This window comes from Rhipicephalus sanguineus, chromosome 8, assembly GCF_013339695.2.
Source record: "Rhipicephalus sanguineus isolate Rsan-2018 chromosome 8, BIME_Rsan_1.4, whole genome shotgun sequence".
NCBI lineage: Eukaryota > Metazoa > Arthropoda > Arachnida > Ixodida > Ixodidae > Rhipicephalus > Rhipicephalus sanguineus.
This window is the reverse complement of record NC_051183.1, coordinates 6,822,853-6,832,513: the sequence shown is the minus strand read 5'-3', so window position 1 is coordinate 6,832,513 and position 9,661 is coordinate 6,822,853. Positions and strand designations below refer to the sequence as shown.

General features: G+C 47.1%; 1 long non-coding RNA gene across 1 annotated transcript; it reads left to right on the top strand.

The window, feature by feature from the left end:
* Positions 1-299: 299 nt before the first annotated feature.
* LOC125759685 (uncharacterized) lies at positions 300-2,821 on the top strand. Its single transcript, XR_007417306.1, has 4 exons — positions 300-464; positions 527-633; positions 1,890-1,962; positions 2,751-2,821. It is a non-coding gene; the product is annotated as an uncharacterized LOC125759685 (long non-coding RNA).
* Positions 2,822-9,661: the final 6,840 nt, after the last annotated feature.

Here is a 9,661-nt window from a genome sequence, read left to right as displayed (position 1 = left end):
GACGCGCATCCTGTGACGTCGGCACGGGAACCGTGAAGCGTTTCTCGCCTTTTAATAAATATAATTACTTTACAGAAAATTATTGTTTTTGCTTTTCAAGCTCAAACACTCTTTCAAACAGCAACAGCTTTGAGTGATAATATTTAATAATGTTAGTTTTTTTTGACGTCGTCGCTAGATGGTGTCGCGAACGCGAAAAAAAAGAAAGAAAAGTAGCGGCTGACGCAGTTTCAAAATGTCGTCCCGTCGCGACGTCTGCGTTGGTTCTCGGGTGTCTGATCGTCAAAAGTAGCTTCTGCTGGCTTTTGTGAAAGAGCATCCACAGATCGCGACGCTGTCGTGCCCGCTGGAGCCGTCGTTCACGAGGGAGGACCGGGACGACATGTGGCAGGAGCTGGTAGCGCTTTTGAACGAAGTCCCTGCGCGTAACACCACAGCCTTGCCAAACTCCGAGAGCAGCAGAGGTGAGTGCGAGCACAATTGTATTGTGGTCGGTCATCTTACACGTCCCGCTTGTGCTTTACAGCGGCACCGGAGGCGGCCAGATTACGGGTTACCGCGGCCGCGTCGTGCTTGACAGGGACCGCGCGGGTCGACAGTAAGCGAGGCCCAGAGTTCGGGTGATCTGAATCGGTAAGCACTGGCTTAGAATATCATTGTTACTTGTATGCTGCGAATTAGTGTGCTCATTTGCTTCGAGCCATTACGCGCTGTCAGTTTTACTTTTTCAAACAATATCGAGTGAATCACCCGGCCGCCGCGTTGGCTGAGGTTTTAACACGTTGTGCCGCTCAGAACAGAAAGCAAAACAGCCACATTTGCGCTGATGACGAAAGAACAGCCGCGAACTATATTTCGAAGCTCATTAGAGCACCCTACGTGTTCCAACCCATTTCTCAGACCCTCGAGTCGAGTGAGGTGCGTAGCCAGTAGGCGGGTTCCGGAAAGAACGTCCCCGGAATAAATGTCCCCGGAAGATACGTCCCCTGAATAAACGTCCCCGGAAGAAACGTCCCTGGAAGAAATGTCCCCATTTGCGTTGTCGGAAAAAACGTCCCCATATGGGGTCCCTCAAACGTAGCACCTTCAAGTGACCAATTCTTTATTTCCCACTATAAAAAAAAAAAAAAAGATCCGCGCGAAGATTGTAGTTTACTGAAATTCAAGTTTACTCCTATGTGGAACGCCTACTCGGCCACTGTTCATGGAGGACACAGGACGAACAATCATGCGGAGGCCTGAAACAGAAGAGCCTGGGAAGCATCGCGGGCCCCAGCCGCCCAACAGTGGGGAGGGCCTCTGGCGCCTTGCGCTCCGAAGAAGCCACCGTGACATTGGAGATGGCCCAGTCTCGAGTCGGTGCACCCCGAAAGAAGAGGCGCAAAGCAGCGGTCATGGCCATGCAGCAGAGTGTTCAAAACCTGTGTGAGGACTATACTGCCGGGACGACGAAAACTGAAGATTTCCTGATCGAGGGTTATTGGACATACGATTCGGCTTTCCCTTCATTCTTTTTTTAACCCAACGTGGCGTAAAATTTGCGAAGTGTCGAACGCAGAATGCAGTGTTTTGTCAAGTGAGTTCGCATTGGATTCGTTTTTCGGTAAATTTTTCACTTGGGGACTTTTTTTCCTAGAGAGCCATGCCAACGGGGACGTTTATTCAGGGGACGTTTATTCAGGGGACGTTTATTCAGGGGACGTATACTCCGGGGACGTTTTTTCCTACACCCCCAGTAGGCTTGCCTCCCTCCACCCCTCTCTCCGAAGTCTGTGTGTCATAGCATGCCGCTGTTGAAACATTCTAAAAAAACATTGCTATTGTCCACTTCCACTCCATACTTCTTATTGCACTCAGTGTGTCAATCAAGAAACTTCTTACTATAACAGGTGAGCCCTGCTCCAGCTGCTGCTGGTGTGGCTGAAGAGGATGTGGCCCAGGATCTTCCCCGTGCCCCAACACGTAAGTTTCACTGATGTTTTTGATTAACTGTAGATGGTGTTACATGCTCACAGGTGATGCTCATGCGTGCAGGCATATGTTTGTGAAGAGATGACATCTGTGGGCATAAAGACAAAAAGCTGCGCAAAAAAAATTTGGCAAACGGTTGCAGGAGCTAGTTGTATGCATAACTGTCAGATGGAATAAACAGGTGTCCTGCCTTGCAGTTATGGTGAAATGTAGCAAAAAAGTTGCATTGCAAAAATGTTCAACATCTTGAAATGTTTCCCTATTTTGTCAATTGCTTCAAAAGTGAAACTGAAAATGTGCTATTGCTAAATATACTGTTCAAAAAGCAAGCTCGTTATATAACTTTTTCACATAGCCATCATACACAAATGCACATGTTTGCACCTGTGTTACACCTGCTTGCTGTATGTTTTGCATACTGCAGCAGCTAGGGTTTCGGAAGGAGATTGTGTCGGTCATCGCGTAAAGCCGGGCAAACGATTGTGTAGCCCTGAAAAGGGCTGCTTGGTTGCCTCTCATGCAGAGGTGGTTAGAGGCGTGAGATGCGTTTGATGAGATGAGCGAAAATGAATTCCGGCACCGCTTTGGTCTGTCCAAACGAAGTGCGTTGGTTGTGCGGTGAACCAAGCACCATTCATGGATGCCGTTGGGTCAGTGGATTTTCAACAGAGAGGAAATTGTTGCACACACTGAAACTCTTCACGAACAGAAGCTTCCAGCGAAGAGTCGGTAGCAGGGAATTTATAGATGATAATGGCAACACATTTCTTGGTTTCCAGCTCATGCCGCAGCTGCGAGATGTGGGCAACCGGCAGGCCAAGGCGCTGGAGTTACTAGCCGCAAACACCAGACGGCAGGGCCAGGCATCATTGGAAAGCTGCGCCAGGTTCAACTTCTCGGTGACGTGGTCCACGAATAATTGCAAGGCGTTGGTACCCTCGCCCGGGCCCTCATTGCAGCGGAAGGCACCTGCACAGTGATTTGTAAAGACTAGTTGTACATATATGTAGATTTATTTTTGTTCACATCACGAGCTATGATACGCTGGCTTGCTTCAATGGTGCCCTGCAATTTTTTCTCAGTTAATTTTCTTTTTCTGCATACCAGAAGCACTGATGTGCTGTTTCATTGTACATAGTAAAGTGTAGCTCAATGGTAAATCGTGTCCTGCGATGTCATTTTCTTTTTAATCTCATCGTGTGAGGTGATGCATTCAGCAGTTTTGTAGTACATGTGCATAGCACAGTGTGGTTTCATTTATAAATCATGTTTTGCCATGTCATTTTTTTAAAATCTCATTATACAAAGTCATGCATTCAGCAATTTTGTAGTATATGCACATAGTGCACTGTAGTGTATCTTTATGTTTATAGTGTATACGTGTAGAATATTGTGGCACACTGTACGTTTTCTATCGATTTTTACACATCCTAGAAAAAAAGAAATGCGTTTGTGAACGGTCTAAGTTGCACAACAATTTTGAAATATTGCAAGACCAAAAAATAGTTGACGAATACGTGTTCTGTTGCTTAGAAGTGTTTAGACAATAGGATTGGGTACAAACAGAAATCAATAATAGAGAAAGACATATCAGCAACCAACAACTTGCATTTTTTTAGCGAGTTCGATTAATACCGGTTCGACTGTGCCTTGTTTTCATGTAATACAATGACTTTCGTGCTGCGAGACGCGTGTGTTGCTGCAGAGGAGCAGCAGGCACTTTGTAATAACTCCATTTGTATATTATAAAAAGGAAGCTACTTTTATATTCTTTTCCTTGGCATTAAATTTAAGGGATATTTATTTATTTTGCTTTTTATGTGCATTGCTCGTGATACTTGTAATAAAATTTCAATTCTGACACCACCCATGTTGTTCACTTCATTTACAGGCACCATTCTTGTTGCACTAAAGCTACCTCATGTTGCTGTCCTGATTCAAACAGCCTTTTCAGGTTACCACTTTGAATGTGGTAACCACTTTGAATGTGGCTGTGAATGGCACCATGTGCCATTCACAGTTGAGCTCTCACTTGTGCTTAGTGTGAAGCGCCATATTTTACAACCTGGTCGAAGCATTTCATCAGCATGGCGTTGTGTGACAAGGGGGCATAGGTCGGCAAACTCACTCATGAGTCGACTCACTCAGATTCAGATCGAGCTGTGAGTCCAAGTGAGTAATACATTGGTGAGTTCGAGTCCGGGTGAAAACATTTTAGTGAGCCTGAGTCCGAGTGAATCCGCTTGAGGAAAATTTTGATGAGTCTGAGTTCGAGTGAGCCCCAAGAGCAAAATATATTTCACGAGTGAGTCAGGGTGAGCTTCAAATTTTTTGCCAACCTATTCAAGGGGGTTATTCATTGATAGGAGAACGCTGTTTCATTGATATGTGTAGCAAACATTTGAAGTGCAGTAAAAAAAACACAGTGGCAAACACAATGAACAAAGACAAACACGCACCACACAATGCTGCCGAGGTCGTTGCAGGCGGCGGCGTACTCTGCGCAGGTGCTCAAGCATGCAGGCCCTGTGGTTCTCGAAACAGGTTCACTACACGGTTGCGCTGCTGCTGGCTCCCGTTGTGGTGGTGGTAGCTCAGCTGCTGCTGGCAGCAGCTCAGCATCGTCGGTGTCGTCATCGTCCCCTTCGAGAACAGGCTCATGTGCCGCCAACGCAATGTCGTGCAGAGCTGCACAAGCAGCAATGATGCTTGAGCAGCTGTGCACAAGCTTACAGCGATGCACCACTCCACAGCATTGCGCATGGCGGTGTGGGCCTTGTTGTGGTTATCAGGGGGTGCCACGAGCTGGTCGTCCGGGCACTGGTGTCAGGAACCACGGTTCTAATGTATAGCTGGAGTCTCCTGCACGAGGTCGGCATGACAGTTGTAGTGATAACGTCTTGAATGTGGCAAGCATTGACAGCACTTACCAAGCAAGCCGAAGTTTTGCTTCCAGGTGCTGACGGAGAGAGCTCCCCCGCCATACCCACGAGTCATGACATGACCCCAGGAAACATTGACTGACAACCAGAGGTCGGCATCACATGTCTGCAGAATTCAATTCAGTCAAAATTGTACCCATAAATGACCTTGGGTACAATGTTGGGTATTATGTTAATGTAACTACATCTGTCTTCACTGTTACTGACTGTTGAAACATAGCTATGGACAAATCATCGACAGGGTAGGACTTGTACGATGAGTTCTAACACGAGGACAATGCAGTGTCAAAGGGTAGTCTGCATGTTTACTGCTTGGAACAACCCATCTTCCAGCCACCAAAGCCTTTTAACCAAATTACTGCTGTATGTTTAAGGCAATGTATCACAAAATATCTACAACACGAAACACTTCGACTGAAAAAAGGGTTATGAAACAATGCGTATTTAATGTACATGCTAGGGCGCGTTCCGAGGGACCGAAATAAAGTTTATTCATCCATCCAGGTATTGCTCCATGTAACGTCCATCACGACAATGAACAATAAGGACATACTACGGCACATTCTGGGAGCGCTAATCTCAACAAATACAAATCGAGAATCAAGCTTCGGGTACACATGGCGAACGAGCAACGGTAATATTATGCACTGTGCAGGCCGCTGAACCAAAGTGTACTCCGCGTCACATGATTTCATCGCTTATCCTAAGCGAAGTGCCCTGAAACGAACCAATTCCCGTTCTGGATAGATCGAAAATACCGCTCCCACTATACTCAGTTGCAACAGCCTCAGTAAAGCGGAAAGTTTAAGCGATATAAATGAAACAATTCGCTACGCATACAATGCATGAATAATACTCACGATCATGGTGTTGAATGCGTAGAGTCCCTTCCCCGACATGTAATGCGTCGTGTCCGCGGAGCTCAGGCCATGGGGCTTCGGGATTGCGATGAGCGTACCATCCACGCACCCGACCACAACGGGAATCTGCCCGAGCCGCGCGAACGCCGCCTTTGTTCGCTCTTCGCGTCTGTGGTCTCCGGAAAAGGCCACCCACCGTTTTTGCCCGCGAACGACAGTAATGGCGTGTTCCTGACGGACGACTGCGACAGGCCGCTGAATTCCTCGCAGCCGACAGCTCGCTGGAAGCATCCGATCGCAAAAAATCTCAGCGCGCACAACGCCTTCCGCTCTGTTTAAAGGGCCCCTCACCACACTGTAAAAAATAGCTGTTAAATAACACAAAAAAGAAGAAGATTTTCTGTTTTTGGTACAGAAATGTTCTTGAACTGAAAAATAACAGAAATTTCTTTCTTTAGAAGACCAGCTTTTTCTGTTAGCTCTATATATGCACTTTTTCTTGGATTTGACAGAAAATGTCCACGCAAGAAACATGGATGTTCTTGAATTTAACAGAAATGCTGAATCTTGACAATTATTAGTTTTTAGGGTAATTTTTCCTTCATAAATCATTTCACGAATACCTTTGTAGAAAATGTGCTTCGATACAGGGCAATTGCAACAAGACACGCGTTCGCATACCTCAGTGGTCAAGAGATGCTTTTTAACGACATGGTACACGGTCCGCAGCGGAGAAACTCAAAAGAATTTTTGCCATCTGGAAGCTCTTCACTCGCCACTCCTGCATTAGAATGCATGTGGCCTATGCAGCCGATTCCGTGTCCTTGGGTTCAGAATCCGAATGCCACAGCTACTAAGCCACCGAGAGTGGACGCATAAAGTGTTGGCACATACGCGCTATTTCGCCTCCTTTATAGCCGACACACGAAAGGAGGGAAATTTAATAAGTCCTAAATGTCCCAGAGGTCGAAATTTAGTTGTGGCGTTGCAGTTGTGCACGAGTCTACACCGAACACGTAGCCGTGAGAATTTTTCGAAATGGTGCTGTAATAGCGCAGTTTGATGATCCAAAAGAGGCCCTCGCTCTTTCCTTCGCTTTGATCCGTTCGTCGGCTCCTCTCTCCTGCTGGCCTCCTCGCCATGCGCGGAGGAAGTGCAACGAGCGCGCATCCTTGCGTGCAGATAAACAGGTTTTTTTGTGGATGACATCAGCAGACGCGAAAGTTGACGTCACCGAAAAGGCTGAGGGTCTGAGGAATTGCCGAAAGGCCCGGGGAGGAGAAGGAATTGCTTCTTTGAATTCATGGGGCGCCGCGGCTCGTTGCGCTGCCACGTTTAGCATTATTGATCGTGACGGTAATGTAAAGCAGATATGTGTGCGTTTACTTGAAATGTTAAAAAGCATTATCGCAGGTGTTGTTTAAGGGCCCGTTTTCTTAGACACAATATAATGACAACCAACAGAAAATTAAGCTAAAGAAAGTGTAGTTGGCGTTATGCGTAGTAATTATGAATTAAATGTGAGGGAATTGAAGTGGACGAGACGCAATTTGCTGCCGCCAGGAACCGAACCGGCAACCTTCCAATACCGCTTGCGATGTTATGTATATATATATATATATATATATATATATATATATATATATATATATATAGTGTGTGTGTGTGTGTGTGTGTGGTTCAGGCGACAGGCCTTTGCCTACGCCCCCTTAGATCTGAGGGACTGTATCGGGGGCCCCTTCACAATCATTTTGTATGGGACCGTCGCCTGTGTAATTTACACGATTTAACACTATTCGAAGGAATAAACATGCGGAGCTGATGTATGGTGCAGTGCTGATGCGAAAGATGCCTGGGCTTCACCTTCAAATGCGCATGCAAGGAGAGCGATTGGAAGCATGGTGGGCGGCGGAGTACACACCTATACGCGCGTGAACCACCGTCACCGTATTTGTCATCGGTATTTTTTAGTAACATATGCTGTATATCTTGGACGCATACAAATCACTATGCAATATCACGAAGAGACAAACAACTTTTGATGGTCGAAGGTGTCATCGATTCTTCTAAAGTCAAATGGATGTGTACCCTATTTCGTATTAATGTGCTGGGAACCTCGCCATACTCGCAGCGTGCCGCCAAGGATGCAGCGGCCGCACGGATCCCGTTATCACAGTCTGCTCCAACGTTACCAGGTTACCTCGTTCGTCTGTGCGACCCCCCCCCCCCCCCCCACCCGCCTTCTCATTCCTGACGAAGCAGAATAAAGGGACACTCTGAAGGGGTCACAGCACACACGAGGACGAAAGACAATGAAATTCACAACGCAAGCGCTTTATTGTGTTGCCATTGCGGCCCTTGAGAATAAAGAGTATTCCAAATAACACATATTACGGGGGGTCTTCTTTCCACGCCGCCGCGACTGGGCGTTTGCTCTCATTTCATCACTGAGCCCGGCGGCGCACGCCATCAAGTAAACACGGCCTATACCCCGTTTCACACATCATGTGCCACACTGGGGAAGCAAGGGAGATTTATTGCATGCTGCCGAACCAAGAAATAGCTCAACGATATTAGGAAGTTTAAGAATAGCGTACGAAAAGCTTTGCGTTAGGGTTTGTCGCCACTTCGCATGCGCTACCCTCTTGCGGGCCCCCGTTAAGTGACGGAAATAGGGAGTGTTAGAATAGCGCACGCTAAGTTAGCGTTCGTTGCGGCCGCCTGCTATTTCCATCACTTAATGGGAGCCCGCAAGAGGTTAGCGTACGACACATGCGCAGTGACGTGAAACGCTAACGCAAAGCTTTGCGTACGCTATTCTAAAAAAAAAATTAGAGAATTTTCGAATAGGGGCCCCAATCGTTTTGGGGCCCCAAAGAAATAGCGTCGAGGCCACTGCGCATGCGCGAGACCCAAACAGCATTTGGGTTTTGCGTTGGGGACGCTATTTCTCGAATTTAGCGGGAGCCCGAAAGCCTGCCCCAAAAGCTTTGCGTCAAACAAACATGACGGCACCCACTGAAGCGACGGCTCTTGGCCGAGACTAGAGTGACCTAGAATAAGGGGAGTGTCCAAAGCGCCGCAGACCCTATTCGAAAACTCTTAGCGCCTGCTTGACTCAAAGCGAGCACACGCAAAGGGCTTTGGGGCCCCAAACATTTGGGGCCCCTATTTGAAAACTCCCTATTCACTAATAGCGGGCGACCGCAACGACCACAACCTTAGCGTACACCATTCTAAAACTCTCTATTACCACTCGCAATGCAATTTTCTTTTTTCGTTTCACCACTGAGTATAAATGAAAATGCTTCGGGCCTTAGAAATAAAGAAATCCCGTTATTTATACAGTTGTCAGTAGGTTGTTCTGCTTCGTTTTTAACGTCTCTCTTTTCGTATCTTGACTTCCGCAATCGGTTCCGGCTGCGCAATGACGGAACCAATCGCGGAGGCCAAGCACGCGACGCGCGGACTTGGACGTGATCCTGACCTAACTGTGTGTATAGCTTCCACAGCGTTGTACTTGACGTATGAAACGCAGTATAAAATCCGAAGTGAGCGACTACGACAGTCGCGATATATAGCAACGGCGCAAAGAAGCAAGAATAACCTTTTTCGTGCAGTCGTCGTTCACACCAGTTCGTTAAGCACATTCAATATATTAAGGAAGAAACCGAAACGAGCCGAAAGCGAAACTGAACTATTTTGCGGACGCAGCGGAGTGACACAACGTTCACATGCGGAGGCTTTGGCCGCTTAGCGCACTTTTTCAAATTGCGCCAGCAGCCCAGCAGCTGCGTAGTGGCTTCGTTTGCGTGCGGGTGTTCTGCGAGTCCATGTTGAATTTATCGCGGGCTGCTCGTTAACGGTAGCCCTCGGGTGCGTGTGTGT